Source organism: Rhipicephalus microplus, chromosome 6, assembly GCF_043290135.1.
Source record: "Rhipicephalus microplus isolate Deutch F79 chromosome 6, USDA_Rmic, whole genome shotgun sequence".
NCBI classification, from domain to species: domain Eukaryota; kingdom Metazoa; phylum Arthropoda; class Arachnida; order Ixodida; family Ixodidae; genus Rhipicephalus; species Rhipicephalus microplus.
In genome coordinates, this window is record NC_134705.1 from 143,175,461 (window position 1) to 143,190,757 (window position 15,297).

The 15,297-nt window shown below is 49.1% G+C and overlaps 1 pseudogene; it reads left to right on the plus strand.

Annotated features, from left to right (window-relative positions):
* The first annotated feature begins 2,334 nt into the window (after window positions 1-2,334).
* Window positions 2,335-4,229, plus strand: LOC142765581 (uncharacterized; annotated as a pseudogene).
* Window positions 4,230-15,297: the final 11,068 nt, after the last annotated feature.

Genomic DNA, 15,297 nt, shown 5'->3' on the forward strand with positions numbered 1-15,297 from the left:
TTTCCACAAAATTTGCATTTTCCGTTTGAATGATCCTAAATATTATTCTCTAGTTGACAGACATCCAGAAACCTGAATACTTGGAAAGAAGAAAGCACAGTGGTTCATGTCACTTGAACAAAGAAATAACGTCGTTTCAGTGGAATTTTCAACTAAGGTTGTACCTTACAGCAAAGGCTCAGTTTCAACTTCCTTTAGGGCACAGCACGCTGAGGTGCTTATTGCTGAAAGGTTAATTTACCGAGCGTCGAAGATCCCTATGTTAAGTCTCGCTAAAACAGCTTTCAAATAACAAACGGTAGGAAACAGATGAGTCGCAACTTTTACCGAGGCTTTGTTGAGACGTAGCTCATACAACTGAGCTCCAAGTTTTGCTTCTAGTATCTGAAACAAGAAATTACAAGGCAGCGAAACGGCTCTTTAATCGACAAGTGCACGCCTGGCACTATGCTTGCGCGAGCTACTGTTTTTACCGAGGTCCCGGAAAGACGTAACTCACGTATCTAGGCCCGAAATTATACTCCTCGTGCCTAAAACAAGGAGTTGCGTTGCAGGGCTCTTTCTTAACCTAAAATCGTTGTGTAAACGCTGCACAACGCGCCTAGGAGTAGCAGACGACCCTCGTTTGCGTGGCGCAAAGTTCGACTGCAGCCGGCCGCCTGCTCCCTGTAGGCGAAGCGGGGAGTTCCGAAGCTGAAAAAGTATCAATAAATATTGTCCCGACCAACAAGGTCCAGGCACACCGCTATCTGTTCTTCGACAAGATTGCGACCGACAACATCCAAGCCCATCGTGGAAAAGTGGCTTCAAGCCAATCCTGTCGGCCCACACAGGTCCCCATACCGGCCTCCCAGTGCTCCTGCGGGGCCTCGAGCACTGAAACCACCTCCCAGCTGCCTCTGACAGACGACCATGCGGCGTCTGAACGGGCCAGCACCCTGGAGGAGCACAGTGCTATTGCACTGCCCCTGACTGACGACGAGGCGGAGCAGATGGACTCGTGGGCCACTAGGAAACGTGCTCGGGAGCCGCTTGGCAGGGATGACGCGGAGGACGGCCTGCGTAAGCAGCCGGTCACCTATCCTGCTGTACCCGAGCTTTCCAACATGGGTGGCGACCCCTCCCTGCGCCTCGAGCAGACTGAGTGGGGGGGTGGGGGGGGGCTGATCCGGTGGACCTTGGAAAGGGTGCGACAGCTGGTACAGCATCGCGGATACCTTTGGACAGCCCTGCTTCTGCTCAACCCCTGCCAAGAGAGCTACCAGCCCTAGAAGTCCCCACAACACACAGCAGCAGTTCTGCCCCTGCAAAAGCTGACGAAGAGCACATGGAAGTGGTGCCCGATGCCTCGGCTCCCAAGGCAGCCCTACCAACTGTGACGGCCTTCGTCAAGACAATAAATGCAAGGCCCCCTGCTAAAAAGAAGAGCCGGAAAGCCAAGAAGGCAACGCATCAGCAGCCAGCACCTGCAGCACAAGGTGCCGCCGACAGCCCCCCTGCCCCTCTCCTCCTGGAGCCGAAGCTGCCAACAGCTTCCCGACAGTCATAAGCAGAGGAGCTCGCTGCCGCCAAGCTAAGGACATTGCTGCTGCTGCGGTAATCCCAGTAGACACGACCATCGCAGGCACAGTGCTCTACCATCCATCGGCACCCGGTGGCTCTTTCAGTGGCTGTCCTCGCCTCATGCTCGCTCAGGCACTCTCCTCAAGGCCTGGGATGGCTGCCATACGCGTTAACCCCAAACGCAACATTGTGGCTGCAGACGCCGCCACGCGAGAGTGCCTGGAGCAGCTCCTGAGGATTAACACTTTAAGGGGAGATGCGCGTCGAAAAATCGCGTTTTTCGCGGAATTTTTCAGTTTAGAGATTTTACCTGTAAAATTATCTTTGTATATTCAGCTACAACTCCGCAAAAGATCAAGGCGAAATTCGAACGAGAACTTAGTAAAAATTCTATTTCATTCAGCCACGGCGGCTCGAGAAAGTGCTAGTTTCGTCGCAAATCAGCAACTTTCGATCGTCTCCATCTCGAAAATGCGGCGTCTCCCGCCATTGCTGTTTGCTTGGAGAGGTTGAGAAAGCCTTCGTTTAGCCTACAGCACCTCCCTCAGTTTCGCATTTTGGCCCAAAATAATAAAAAAAGGCACGTTTTGGCGCCTGTTCAAGCGTTTCTACTGGACATTAAAATCACGTGGTGCTCTAGCGAGGCCGCCATTGGCCTACACGGAGACGTTGCTGCGGCGAAGCACCGAAGCCTGCATCCGTCCTCGAATGTGTACGGCGACTCGATCGAACTCTGTGGTTCTTTTCCTGCGTTTTTTCAGTTATTTCGTAATGAACGAACCGAAAAAGCGCGATTTCCGAGCTCGGAAGGCTCGGGCGAAGATCCCGCACCGAGTGCGGCGTCGCAAACCTCTACGGAAAGTGACAGCGGGAAGCAGCCGGCCGACGCCTCCGGCTAGCCCTAACCAGCACAACGGCCACTCGGACGAAATCGACGCCGCGCTGAACTTTGTGAGCGCTTCGGAGGTGAAGATTGGACTCTTCGAGAACGATAGAGCAGCAAGCGATCGGAACTCTGCGAGTGCTGTGATATGCGATATCAGTGCGCTTACGGTGCTGATAAGTGGAGCTGCTTGCCCTGCGTGCCACACCTGTACCCTCGCGGTACGAGAACCGGTCGAAAAACGGAAGAGTCTCTCGGCGTTTCTCGAGTTGCATTGTGCGAAGAGTGAGTACCCTGAATCGGTACTTTCTTCTGTGCACACCTCGAGCCGTGTTGTGCCTGGTGAGCTTGCGAACGATGCTAGCGGAAGCCGGGAATATCGAAGAGGGAGCTCCCGCGACAGCTTCGCCGTGAACGTCAAAGCAGTGGTAGCTGCGCGCGCGATTGGCATCGGGCACAAACAGCTTTCACGTTTTTGCGCCATTCTTGGCTTGCCGACGCCGTTACATCACAAGAACTTTATTGCGATCGGCAAGAAAGTTCATGCTGCGGCCATGAAAGCCGTGGAGGAAAACATAGAGAAAGCGAGAGTTCACACTTAAGAGATGGTCGGCAGCAGTGATGTTGCCGTGATGTTTGATGGTACGTGGCGAAAGCGGGGCCACAAGAGCCATAACGGCGTTGGCACAGCTGTGTCTGTAGACACTGGCTGTGCCTCGATTTTGAGGTTCTCTCAAACTTCTGCCTTGCGCGCAGCCGTCACAAAGACATCGGGAGCGAAGAGCAAGTGTGGCAGGCGTCCCATGGCCCAGTTTGTGAGAAGAACGTTGACTGCTACTCTCATGCTATGGAAACTGAGGCAGCAGTGCGCATATGGACGCGGACTCCCTCATATGAGACACCGCTGCGCTTCACATTTTTGAGTGATGGGGACAGCAAAGTCTTCAATGCTGTCTTTGAGGCCAAAGTGTACGGTGAAACATCCATCGTGAAGGAAGATTGCACCAACCACGTGGCCAAGCGCCTGGGCACTTCAATTCACAAGCTCAAGACTCCTCTTCCACGTGGCGAGAAGTTGAAGGACGGGCAAATACAGAAGTTGCAAAACTACTACCGCATAGCCATCACCAGCAACAGGGGCAATGTCCGGGAAATGTATCGTGCCATTTGGGCATCACCTTTTCATTCGAGTTCGACGAATGCAGCCAAGAGCCGTAAATTCTGCCCCGAAGGAGTTGAATCATGGTGCAAGCACCAGCGGGCAGAAGCACTTGGAGAACCTGCGCCAGACCACACTTCGCTTCTGACAAAGGCACAGGGGGAGGCTCTGCTGCCTATATACAGGCGTCTCACGGAGAAGAAGCTTCTCACCCGCTGCTTACAAGGGAAGACTAAAAATGCAGCAGAGTCCCTCAACAACAAGATCTGGTTACTATGCCCGAAGACGAAGTTTAGGTCCAAGACAGTAGTGGAAACTGCAACTGCCATCGCCGTTTTGTGGTATAACTGCGGTCATGGCAGCTTTGAGCAAGTGCTTCAGGAGCTTGGTATTCTGCCACCAGAAGAGCTTGTTGTCCTGGGAAGCTCCCGTGACCAGAGGAGAATGAAGAAAATGTCCGTCCGCCAAACCGCTGAAGCTCGAGCCCATCGCCGAAACCAGGTGAAGAGAGCGCGTCTCACGGACTCCATTCGAGAGGGTGCTGAGGGGCAAACGTATGGGCCAGGGGAGTTCTGAACAGCTGTGCTGTGTTTGAGACATATTGCTCTATTTTTGCAAGAAATTTCATGTGCTTTCGTCATGTTTTTGAAAAATACAGATGTTTGAAACTTTCAAAAGCATTTTTCTTCATTTGTACTTTTCAGCATTTTACGTTTTGTGCACCACATTTCAGGTACTTCACAAATGGTCAGATCTGGATGAAATTTTTCACACAGCCTCTTCAAAGTGTGTAGAATGTCGATATCTATATGCATTTTAAATATCTCTTATACATTTTTTGAAAACAATCAAAATGTTGACTCACAGCACACAAAGTATGTACTTTTGATATTCCTGATGTTTTTTAGAAATATAGAAATTATTTGAATAAACTTTAAGTAGTATCTAACATACTACTTTACCTAACCAGCAAAATGAGCTATTGCAGGCTTTTCTAAACAAAAATTTATTATGAAAAAAGATGTGCACAAAAAGCCGTACATTTTTCTCTTGAAAGGTGTCTCGCACAAAAACTAATAAAGCTAGATAAGAACTAAGCACATATTTGGAATCAGCGTTACAAACTCAGTCTATGACCAAAGTTTCATAACTTTAGGTATAATATTAAAGAAAAAGTGTTTGAGGAGCATCTCCCCTTAAAGACCAGCCCATAGGGCCATCGGTCGTATACGACCGATGGGTTTTAACGCACTTTCAAACTAAATTTTTTGCGAATTTCGACATGTAGCGCCATCTGCGTGGTATTTCTAACACCACTCTTCCATTTTTTTAGTAGTTTTTTTTTTTTTCCCCCCCGGGAGGTGGCGGTGGACAATCGCAGTTTCTTTTCGGTGCGGTCGCGTCACCTGATTGAGAGAATAGCTTCAAGTTCACGACACCGCGCGCTTGAAAAACGGCACGGATCTCGCGATTCCGCTGCTTCAACGGCTGATTTCGTTGATAATACGAGCAGCGAAGAGTCAGAAGACGACTTCGAATATTCGGATTTCAGTTCGGACAGCGAGCCGGGGGACGATCAGCCTGGAAGTTCAACAAGTGCACCAAGATTAGCTTCGCTTTCCTTTCAGCTTGCTCTTGAGCAAGTTTACGCGGTCGTTAGACGTTCTTATCGTGTTATGTTGATTTGGCAGGGTTTCCACAACATACGGCAATGACTTCCTGCCACCAGCGCAGCAGCAGATCGTCTTTGCGCCGCATCCTGCACCTGGTGTTTACATCACTGACTACGTAGGCGTGGCACTCGGGAGCGGACCAAGAAAATTTCTGACGGCCCTCGACTTCTTCGCTCTTTTTTTCACAACTCAAGTGATCGCTATGCTGCGTGAAAACTCGAACAAATACGGCTGGACGAAAATACAAGAAAAACCGACGCACGCTCGTCCTGATGGTTCGGGGGAATAGGTGACCCCGGACGAGATGATGAAATTCGTTGGCCTCATAATTTACATGGGCATTGTTAAGGTTCCACGCCTGAAGCTCTACTGGAACGTGGGTGAGCTCTACAGTGGCCTGCTCCCACGACAAATAATGCCCAGACGCCGCTTCATAGCGTTGCTCGCTATGCTCCATGTTGCCGACTTGGACGATGTGAGCCAGCTATCGAGAGGAAAACTCCAGTTCGTGTGGTGGCTCATGGAGCATGTGAATCAAGTGTCCGCGAACTTTTTTCAGCCAAATCGTGATCTCTCCGTGGACGAACGAATGGTGAAATCTAAAGTGCGATCGGGAATCGGGCAGTATATGAAAGATAAGGTCACAAAATGGGGCTATAAGCTCTGGGTCCTAGCTGATCCCGGCACCGGATACACGGTACGTTTCAGTGTCTATACCGGCAAGCGGGATGAGCGAGGACCTCATGAATCAGCATTCGATATAGTTTGCCACCTGTGCGCCGAATATCTTGATCAGGGGTACCGAATATTTATGGATAACCTTTACACGTCGACGCATTTGTTCAGTCACCTGATTGACCAAAAAGCATTGGCTTGCGGTACAACGAGAAAAGACCGGCGAGGATTTCCGGTTGAACTGAAAAACTCACGATGGGGAAACAAAGCGCGACGTGGGGACGTAAGGTGGCTCCGTGATCGTGGTATATTATACCTACAGTGGAAGGACCGTCGTGTTGTCAACATGATGAGCACTATTCACACAGCCAATATGACCGTCACAGCAGAAAGAAGGAAAAAAGGGGGAAATACTTGGGCTCAAATTTCTGTACCAAAGTCATTGCTTATACATGAATACAATGCTGGAATGCTAGGAGTAGATAAATCAGACCAGATGATTGGCTATTACAATGTCCTCATGAGAAGTGTTCGGTGATGGAAGACACTCTTCTTCCACTGCATTGATATTGCCTGTGTGAATAGTTCCATTTTATTTCAAGCACACCGCCCACCACACCCAGATGTCCCCGAACTTGAAAGGAAAGCTGAATACGACCACCTGGCATTCAGAGAACAGCTCGTTCGTCAGATCTTCAACATTGATAGTGCCAAGCCAGCACGCACTCCTCCTCCACTAAACGAACGCTCCACAAGCCCGAAAAGGCAGAAAGGCGCAGAAGCTGCAAACTATGCTATAAAAGCAAGAAAGTTGAACTCAAAACTAATTGTTTTTGCAGAACTTGTGATATTTACTTGTGTTTTACAACGACTAGAAATTGTTTCTTGCAGTGGCACGAGAGCCATCAGCTGTGACGGGCACACGAGTGCTCCGAGTGTGCAGTAGGCTGAGCAAAGGCAGTTGTAGATGGGCGGAGCAAAGTTTTATTTTAGAGAAAAGACGTTTTGCCACTTTTTGTATATGTTGAAATTTTAGTTCACAATTTTACTTGTATATGAGTGCCTTTTAAAACTTTATTTTGTTTGTTTTTCGAGACTCTTTCTTTTTGACACTTCATATTTATTATGTATAAACTTTTTCTGTGTAATATTTAGCATGCATCTAAAAGACCATTCAATTACCTTCATTTTGATATATAATACATGAGTATACCTTGTTTACGTGACTTACGAAAAATATTTATCATAACACTCCTTGTGACTGTCTTATTTTCCCTGGTCCCAAAAGTGTTAAGGAGCTGAAGGGGATCCCTGTCACTGCCAAGGAACCCGCTGACCACAGGACCAGCACGGGGTTCCTACACGGCGTTGATGGGGAGCCTTCTGTATGCCTTCCGGCTGGTGGACCTGACACCAGCCAGGAGACGCCTGCTGGAGGGACTCCACAGGGGTGCACTGAGTTCCATCCTGGGGCTCCCCAGGAGCTCGCCAGTGGCAGCGACTCACGCGGAGGCGGGAGAGTGGTCTCTTACGCTGCGTATGCTCCAACATGCGCTGGGCCACATCGGCCGCCTTCACCGCGCCAACGGCAGGGCTCTCCTGGAGCGTCTCCGCAGTCATCCAGGATCATGGACGGGAGGCCTCTGCCTGCTCTACCACGAGATGGTCCCGGATCCGTCAGTCCCGGTTACCTCTCTACCGCCTCACCACCGGCCACCAGAGGTCCACCTCTGCTTGGAAGGGGCAACCAAGTGACGGACACTTGCGGCCGCTCTGCAACAGGCAGCCTCCTGCAAGCTTCAGAAACAACTGGAGGGACGGCTGCATGTGTTCACGGACGATCCGTGATGCCGGACGGGACCGCAGCAGCCGCATGCATAATCTCGTCCAGGGCCAACAGCAGGCAGTGCAGGCTACCCTTCCCGGCGAGCTCCACGGCTGCGGAACTGACTGGACTCCATCTAGCGGCAGACCTGTTGGCCGAGGACATCCCCGCTGAGCCAGTCACGGTCCTGTGCGACAGCAAGGCGGCCTTGCCGACCCTGGCCAACTCCCGCCGCGCTGAACTGACGGCCTGCCTCTTGACAGCCAAGGTTCGGGCCCTCACCGTCGCCGGGGTGTCCGTCTCTTTCCACTGGCTGCCCTCCCACGTGGGCTTCGATGGAAGCGAGAAGGCGGACACACTCGCCAAGGCTGCCCACCAGCCTGGCCACCCCTACTCCTGCGCCGTGGCGGCCAGGGACTATTCGCAGGCCCCTCTCAAGAAGCTCCTCGTCACAGTCCACCCAGACACGAGAGAGATACGATGCAACGACCGGTCAAATGGCGTCAGAAGCGCCACCTAAAGAGCGGGAAACGAAGGGGGCCGCGTTTCGCGCCGCATCCCGGCGGAGTTTGCAAACTGAGGTAATCTAGTAACGTTGATAACTACATCGTAATAGTGAAACCTTGCGTTCCCTGCATGTTACGCAAATTCGTCCCGGCCGATCGCGCGGGCGACACCATCCGCAGCTACCTGGCGACCGGACCACCACGCAAATTCAAATGTGGCCGATCTGGGAACAAAACATCTTGGTCTGTAGCACCACCATTTCGCCTATGGCACAGCGACTCCACGGGGACTTCCAGCTGCAAGTGGGGGATCAGCAGCTGCCCGTTCGAGGCCACGCCAAGGCACCAGGGGACACATGCAAGGGCGTCATCAACACAAACCCTGCTGAAAGCCCGGAGAAGATAAAGTCAGAACTGCATTGACCTCGAGGTACTATCCTCGTGGTCCACAAACTCGGAGATTCCGCGGCGGCGGTGGTGACTCTCGAGGGCGCGAAGTTACCTTGCTTCCTCTTCTACCACTGCGTAACGACGTACATCCGCACCTACAAGAAAACGGTCCCTGTTTGCATTAAGTGTGGTACCATCGGTCATCGACCACCGCAGTGTCCTCACTTTGCTCCAACCCAGTGTGCCAAAGGTAGCATCGGTCATCGACCACCGCAGTGTCTTCCCCTCGCTTCAACCCAGTGTGCCAAATGTAGGACTCCCACACCTGCAGGTCTCAATGCCCACGACTGCCACCCCAAGTGCTTCCTCTGCCACGGCGCCCACGAGACTGGAACCAGTGGCTGCACGGCAAAATATTGGAAACGCAAGCAGCCCTCAACATCTCCTTGAGAGATCACCTCAACTTCGTCACAACCAGAGAGCGGCACCAACCTGTATCAGTCGGCTCCACCATTCCACGCCGACACTCAGGCATTCCCACCACTGCACCACGAGAGTGCTGCCACCTGGCAACGAGCGTAGGTGCGTGTTTCTTTCGCTCCGTTCTTTTTTCTCTGATTTTGCCGATTTATTGAGTCGCATTCTCACGAACAAGCATTGATCGGATGTATGAAATCATGTGGACCACCGGGAACCCCAATTCCAAGGTAGGGGACCACTTTGACTGAACTTTGAAGACTTTTTTGTGCCCGTGAGGAGCGCCCACACGGAAACAGTCTGTTCTTTCAATGTTAGTTGTCCTGAAATGCCGGGACAGCTCATTAGCCCTCATCTCCAATAAGCTTATGCTCTGACATCGTATATAATCACAACCCTGAACAGCGAGATTTATTTCGAGCTCTCTTGTAATGGTTCTCACATGGATACATTTGTGTTCGAGCAGTCTGTGGGTGCTTAACCATATAGATTACACAGACGACAGTACTGATGCTTGAGTCGACAGAAATGAAACGTGAAGGACGCACACGTTAAAATTGCAGACTGAAGCCAAGCTTCAACTTGAGATCAAAATTTGAATTTTTTGCATCTATTACAAGGTGCTGCCACTGCACAAAGTGATACAGGTGGCATAGGCGAGCTATGAAAAGAAGTTAAGAGCCTTTTCCCCCTCCATGCACGCGAAACACACACTGATCCTATCACAGATTAAAAATTCCAACCCCTTACAAACTCCCAGAATATGTAGGGCACTCTCACACTGTTTTTCCTCAGTGACGCGATAAAGACGCCCGCAATAACTCAGTCTGTAAGTGGTACACTCGCTAATGAAGAGCGTATATGACAAAAGAAAGGAGGTAGGACAGTGGTGTTGTCAGGAAGCAGCGAAGTTAGCCTAATACCTTATCCCTAAGTTTATCAGCGACGTGGTCTCTATTTTGTCTTTCGTATAGCGCCGGCAAGCTCGCAGTCACCTATGTGACAATTGGTGGAGTTCTTTGCCACAGTTAGCTGTTTCTCGGTGTTCATTTTCTTGCATAACTTTGTTCAAGCTCGCTTCGAATACCCCCACTTACGACTTCATAATGGCTCCAAAACTCATGCAAATAACTGTTAAGCTCACTCCTGAACCGAAGATCAACGACAAGGCGATCAAATTAATGTAAAGAGTGACCAAAAACACTAATACAACTGAAACAGGGAAAAGTGCCACAAAGCTAACGATGCACACAAAGGACGTTGCTGCCTTCAGAAAGGCTCCGTAGCAGGCCGCTGATGTTGCTGATGCGACAACTAAGGAAACAACAGAAAATGAGGTCAAGGATATTACATGCTTCTATCTGAATTCCACTCCGAAGCCGGCAGCACATTCCAGTTCCGGTTGTAAACTCGCACAAGTTCGCTCAATAAATTATCCGGAAGTTTATTACCGACGAAGTCTCTATTTCGTCTTTTGAACGGTGCCGGCAAGGCTGATGATTCATGTGGGAACTGTCAACATTGCAGACAATGAGTGCACACAGGCTCTGACGGACTTGAAACAACTCGTTGAGCGGATTCACTAGGAGCGACAAAACCTTGAACTCTACATCAGCATGGTGCTACACAGAGTACCAAACCGCTGGCGCTGAGATAAGAACAAAAGGTTCGTACGCTGGACCAACAAGGAAGCATCCCACTTCGTAAGCCATGTGCACCACTTTTGCCATCGAAATAATTGGGTAGCGCTGTCTTATTTCGACCAGGCCTTCCATGAGAAGGCGCCTTGGAGGGCCCTTGCCGCCAACGGCCTTCACTACAGAGGACTACTGACCACCAGGACGAGCTACTGCCATTTGCAGAACTTGCAGCTGGCGAGAAACGCTGCACCCGTTGGTGTCGGCTTTTCAGCGCCAGCCGGAAACATGGTTTCCACAAGGGCAATTGTTCACAAACTTTGACCAAGGCCGGTCCACCGGTCGAAACCCTAGGAAATAAATTTAAGACAATCGCCAATTTGTGTCTCATCTCTTTTATATATGAGTGATAACACAACGCAAGATATATGTTATAACCCAAATCTTAATGAAGACAAACTGGCCTATTGAAATATTACTCTCACTGACGTTGAACCATGGCTGCCAGGATATCATCCATGGAGCGTTTGATGCGAAGGTACCCAAATTACCCTACTAAGTATGCCGTCATCAGGGACTCTATCATGCGGTATGTCCATACGTACTTAAGCCCGAACGATTCGACTACACAGTGCTTCACTTCGTATGGTTGTGCTATGTTTTCTGATATAGCTCCACTACTTGAGTGCCTGGCGGACCAGAAGGACACGTTGCTCCATGTGGGCACCACAGACATCATGAAAAGTGGCTCTTCAAAGTCACTAGACTCGTTGAAGGAGACATTCCAATGGGTGATGCAGATGCACTCGAACATCACGACACTGCATGGCAGTGTCACACCTTGCGAACCCGATTGCTGACGTCGCTACTGAAACTGGCGATCGGTGTCTCGGTTCAATAAAGAGGTGCAACGTTTCAACAGAGAGGCCCGTCTTCTTTGCCACTTCAGATTGTTGGGAGCAGGTGTTTACTACTTAGAATATGATTTGTCAACCCTTCCACTGTGCCACTTCCTGGCTGCTGATGGCTCTAGTGTGCTGCTGAAACAGCACACCAGAGTACAGCTGCGAAAGAGAAGGATGATAGTGGATGGTGAGCGATATCAAGCATTACTTTTATTGCCCCCGTTCTGGAAAATATGAGTGCACTTCAGTGGATGAACGATAGATTTCCGGAGGAGGAAAGCAGGGTTCCTGTATGAAAGTCAGATAGGGAGCAGTTTTATTGCTTTGACATGAAAATTCCAGTAGATAGTAAGCGATTTCAAACGATACTTTTAATGTCACCGTTCTGGAAGATACAAGCTGCATATTTGCAATATTGTAATGAATGGCATGTGGTGCTACTAAGAGTTTATTACGGCTTCCATGTTCCCCTCTCTCTCTATTTTTTGCACGTAAGCTCAGGGAGTGCCCCCAAGTACTACCATAGCCAAGATTCGGACTGGCATGAACCATCGAGATGACAGCTTATCACTACATAGTACCTTCACAGCATTCGAGAAAATTTTAAAATCTGCAAGACCTAGCAACGAAACTCTAATGACTTTAGGGGTGTCAAAAAAAAAGATCAATTATCAGGCTATCAAGTTTCCCTTGAACTTGTGCTTATGACTTTGCCTCAGTAGAAACTTTTTCAGTAGCTCGGTTCTGAGAAGCTTTTTCAATGACTCACCACATGGCACAAATGCATACAAGTATTTTCTGATGACTTTGCTCATAGTAACTGAACATGGATTTGGTATGCCATTTGTGCCTCCTTAATATCAAAGAAGTTGATGGTGTGGTTTTCTTAAGCTACCAAGAAAAGGACAAATCTAATACAGTGAAACCTGACAATTTCGAACTTAAATAATCCAAAATTTCAGTTAATTCGAAGAACTTCTGCAGTCTCATGTTCTCCAATGTAAATTTTACATCAGGATAATTTTCAATTCCCACCGGCAGCAACGGACTTAAAACATCCTTCCGGCGATGCTTATCTTGGAGATCATAGCAGCCGGAATATCGAAACGGCTTGAATGCATGTTCCGTTTCATGCTTTCAACGTTTTCCAGTATTTTTCACACATTCCGTTTCCGGTTTTAGCTTGCGTGCTTAGCATTCGCCGTCTTGCATTAGTCTAGTTCATTCCGCCACCCACGCCTGCTTTTGTCGCTACGTAGTCCTGACCACTTGTCCTACACGTGATGATGAAGTACAAGACGCTGAAGCTGTGTGAAAAGGTGGCCTCGATCGAGAAGGCTGAGAAGTCGACGTGCACGGAGACCCAATTCCCAGAAAAGCTTCAGATGTCCTTGTCGATGCTCTCGACCATCTTGAAGAACAAAGAAAAGTTGCTTGGGGCATATGGCAAAACGCATTCGTCAAAGCGATGAAGGATTCACTTCCCAACGTACACGGACGTTGAGGTCGCTTTGATGAAGTGGCTGCAGCACGCAAACGCAGCTCATCTTCTCGTGAACGGCACCATCCTTCCGGAGAAGGCCGATGACATGGCACTGGGCCTTAGCAACAAAGGCTTCAAGTACAGTAATGACTGGTTCGCCCTATTTAAAGAGTGAAATAACCTTACATAATTGACCTTGTGCAGGAAAAGCGGCAGCGCCGACAGAAACCTCGTTGACGACTGGCAGATGCGTACCCTGGCAGCACTGCTTCAGGAGTTTGAAGAGGACGACTTCTACAACTTGGATGAGGCAGTCTTGTACAATATGCTTCCCGCAAAAACATTTTATACCAAGGACACCAGTGTCTCGGGGAGAAAGCAGCCCAAGGAGAGAATATCTATTTTGTTAGGCGTGAACATGTCTAGAAGCGACAAACTTCCACTGCTCATAACCGCGTAATCGGTCGAGCGGATCAGCATAGATGCTTTAAGAACGCGCTCCTTCCACCGAGGGATGTCGTCATGCAAATACATAACAAAAAGGCCTGGATGACGACGGCGATATTGGAAGAATATGTGTGGCTCCTCGACCGGACATTTGCAGCCAAAGTGCGGAAAGTGCTCTTTGTTATCGATAATTACCCCGCTCACAGGGACATCAGATACCTGGAAGAAGTCAAAATCTTTTTCCTCCCTGCAAATACTACGGCCATATCGCAGCCGATGGACCAACGGGTGATCATGGAGACGAGGAAGATTAATTACCACCACCTGTTGAATTGGGTTCTGCTTTGCTACGACAGTGGAAAGCAATACCACATCAATCTGCTTGGTGCAATCTGTTTAACTGCTTTTGCCTAGAAGGAGTTGGAGCCAAAGATGATCAGGCGCTGTTTTCAACATGCCAGTTTCTGCAAACAAGGTGACGAAGATCTTGACAAAGATTGCAGCTCGTCCAGCCTAGACAATAAAGAAGACTCAATGTGCACCCGGATCACAGACTGCAATGACGGGGAGGGACTCCGCTTCGCCGAGTATTGCAGGTGCCCAAGCATCATATGCTGAAGTACGCAAGGACGTCGCTGACAGTGAGCTAGTCGGCGACAACGGTGACGATAACGAGCCCGCCCGCGTGCCCGTTCAGGCTTCAGTTGTCGATGCTGTGAACACCTTCGCAGCTTTGTCAAGTGCAACGACGGTGACAGTGAAATGCTAAGTATTGTGGGTAGGCTTGAGAACATGGCGCTTGGGATGGTGAACTACCACAATAAGCAATCCAATATCACCGATTATTTCAAATAACTTTTTCTTGCAAAGAAAATACATGTGAAATCATCTTGTAACGATTGTTTGTTTTGTTCATTTTTATTAATTTGAAAATCTGCTTAATTTGAAAAATTTCTGCAATCCGGTGGCATTTGAATTATCGAGGTTTCACTGTATATTGTAAGGCTTTCATGTCAGATGATGCCACACCTTTTGGCAATGCATGGCAGCAAGTAATGGGTCCCATTCAGCAAGAACTGCTCTGTTCTTGACACGACACGCGAAACTGGAACAAGCACCTTACCGTAGCCACCAACAAGAAGATCCAGAACTCAGTGAAAGAACATTTGATAAAACTCAAAGTGTACGAACACCCAGAATTTCATGCAATAGCTTCAAGGTTTATACCCACTCTCTCTAAACAGTGTGACATTGAAGACCTTCCATCAAAAAAATAAGCGAGAAGACATCATTAAGTACTTTGAAAGCGGCCATGCCAAACAGGCAGATAAGTGGGCTCTCTGCCACAGAAAGTGTGTTAGCCTGGCCACAAATACCTATGTTGAGGCAATGCACAAAATTTTGAAACATGGCTTCCTGCAAAGCAAACGTAACAGACGTCTAAACATATTAATTTAAGGTGCTTTTCACCATAACCGGCGACTAAATTTATGCAAGAGGAATAGCACGCGAGAAGAGCATTCCTAACTGTCAAAAGACAATGCCGTTTCAGAAGACAGTGCCGGCTCTTTCAGAAAGACAGTGCAGTTTCAGCACGGAGTATCTCAAGCTGGATTCAAGGCAGTTGGAGGAGAATTGCTGGTGAAGTCTGAGAGCTTGGAGGAATCCTGAATC